Below are 3,256 nucleotides of genomic sequence, written 5' to 3' on the forward strand. Positions count from 1 at the left end.
TAAATGTTAAATAAACTAATGGCCATATGCGCTAAACCTCGTCAAAATGTCAGCATTACACCTGGGGACCTCTTGTTGTTAGTACCGAAGAGCCTTTAAACACTCCTCGAGGATTTACTGTATTTCCAGTAGTGGGGATGAAGCAGAAACATTTAACGTAGAGATATTTCCGAGCACTTATCGACAATTTACTGTGCGTACACTGTTTCGTCTACACACAAGTCTCCCGCGAATGATTCTTGTCGCCTCGTGACTCCGCGTCGCTTATGGCTCGAGCGGCACGAATTTAATTGCGTTCACAAATACAGAATTATTGTATACCTAAAGATAGATTATATTTAATTGTCGCGATGTATTTGATGATTGTTGTAATGTGACTGGGGTTGCCACATATTGAAAAATGTGAAATAATTTTTTCTTTGCCGAATAAAAAGCAACAGGTTCTTTTTTTGTCTTTTTATTCGTCGGATAATGTTGATTTATCTTTCCCAACATTTCTAATCGACTTTATTCGACTTATTTGAACTAATTACTAATAAAATAAATGTTTACGCGAGAACTGGGAACGTAACTTTCTGTGCTTTGAAATGAAACATCATTATTTCACGTATCAATGATTCTAGACAATGAAGCTTGTGAACTAGAAATTGTAAAAATATTCTAGAGCTTCAATGTCGTACTTGATCGTTAGTGTTAGAACGTGTACAGCAGAAGTACACAAGTCTAGATCTTCCTTATCAATAGGTGGCGACCCTAAATGTGATCTCATGCGTTTGATAGATAGACTTACTCGTTAATCGGTATATTGCACTGATCAGGGGAGGCTACCAGCGTAAAGAACAAGTTTTTTCAAACGAATGGAAATGAAAAGTATTTAAAGGAAGTTACGAAATATTAAAAACTTATAACAAGTTTCTTATATTTCTTGTACTAAAATATTGCTGTATGAGAACTGAAAGGAAACTTTTCGACAAAGATACGATTTTATTGTTTCACTCTGAAATGAGTTCTTTCAATTTTATAAATTGAAACGAAGAAACTGACCTTATTTAACTTTGTTACGAAAGTTTGATACACTTTCAAATTTTAGATACAATTAGTATTTTAATAATTTTATCCATTAAACATTTCATGCGATGTACTTTTCGAAAAATTACTCATTTCACTCGTTTTATTTACAAATCTTAAGAATAAAATGATAAAATTGAACGAATTGTTGATCCTGAACAGACGGTCAAGCTTAAAAACAATCTACGTGGTCTTTTGAAATTTGACTTCCGCATTGTTTCGGATAAAGGTAAAAATAAAAATAACTGAATTGAAACTTTCCACATCGAATAACAAATCGAAGTCCAGTAACATCGATTAAAGTTATTCCCTACTCGTTCTCGAACATCTTCCGCGACCTCCCCGACAAATAAAAAAAAAATATAAAAGAAGCTATAAAAAATGTCAATTCGTAGATCGAACTACTTATTCACGATTAAGAAACGTGATTCCATTTAGAGGAACACAAAAATATGTATTCCGAAAAGCTGATTTCTAGATTTTATTTTCACGTACGGTTAACAATCATGATTTCATCATCGTACCCATTACATTCCCGTCGTCGACGACCCAAGATAAACATTGTGATCGATCATTTATCATTTTTTAGTACGTACCTACATGTGAAAATACAATCCAAACACGTCTCACTCGTGAACTTAAGTTAAAAGGTAAGAAACGATAATTCACGATACCTGTACACGCTACATATACATAATATCTCGCGAAATGAATATTAAATATTACGGAATACGTTTTAAGAGCTTGGTAACGTGTGCACGTGGAGTTTCCGTTGGAATTTTATCGGATATTTATACACGTATACGTATATATGTATTTATTAAACTAGCATAACGCGTAAATATAGTCCAAAAACCAGACAAATGATGTATCGACAAATCAGAAATTAAGACTGTTACACACACACACATACACACGTTGTTAGTTCGCGGAGCGATACCGATTCCTTGTTATATCGATACAGTTGTTAATTTATCTGTCTGTTGCTGTCGGGTTTCACTGTAATCCTTCATCCGTTATAACGACGTAAAAGCCTTCGGATATTTATGTCCTATCAATTCGTTGATAGCCAATTGTTACGTTTCCTCGGGGTCTTTTATCGAGGTAGAAAATGTGGACGTCTTGCGGACAATTACTTTGATCAATATCGTCCATTTATTATCGATATTATTACTGGTATTCTGATTTTATTTCTTAATCTAATGTCGTTTTTAACGGAACGATGTGACGTTCATACAATAAGTCTGTATTACTCAACATTTTTTTTGGGAGATAGGTATTCCGGAACAATTGACGAGAATAAAGTGTGAAAATTAATTGATATTCGATTTCCGTGACTTTTCGATAAAAATATTTACGATAAATCTTGAAAATTTTGCCCCATCCTGCGAATTATTTATACAGTTATCAATCTATACAGAGATAATGTTGCATAAATAGAAAATAAACAAAGAACGCCAGTATTAACATCGATTTTGATGAGCTATTATTATAATTTTTCAATATGTCCGGATCCGAATTAGAAAAATTTTAAGCAAATTTTAGACGATTACTGACACGAATTTCGCTTTTAAGTCCCTCATTACCAGACTGCGGATATTCATGCAAATTGACGTTTTTATAGACTATTTTACGATAGATATTAAAAAAGTTTATACACCACTTCCAGTAGAGATCTCATTAAACTAAACATAAAATGAAAATCTTTATTATACGTTATGAGCGTTACGGTTTTATTTTACAAAAGCTAAAAAGATTATTTTTCCGATCGATCTAACGATTTTATAAAATGGGATACATTACATCGAATAAAATATTGGCAACAGTTTGTAAAATACAGTTCGAAAAAAACATACGGCGCCAGCGAACTCGTTAACAAAACAGAATTTACAATAAAAGCAAACATTTTTCGTTTCCATTTGGCTTGTCCAAATACAATCCAAATCATCTGTTATCGTACAAAACATGGCGATCAGTAAAATCCGTCGCTTTTTATAATAAACTCGTAACATAATTTTCAATTCAAAATTCCCGCCATTTTCTATCTTACGAACGCTAAGAAATATCCAAGAACAGGAATAAATATCGCGTGCGATGACTTTCTACGACACTAAATATTAAATTCTCAGAACACAGTGGATTTTTTATTGGTAAATACGTTCAACGAATGCATGAAATCCACAGTCTG

This window comes from Dufourea novaeangliae, unplaced genomic scaffold (assembly GCF_001272555.1).
Source record: "Dufourea novaeangliae isolate 0120121106 unplaced genomic scaffold, ASM127255v1 scaffold118, whole genome shotgun sequence".
NCBI lineage: Eukaryota > Metazoa > Arthropoda > Insecta > Hymenoptera > Halictidae > Dufourea > Dufourea novaeangliae.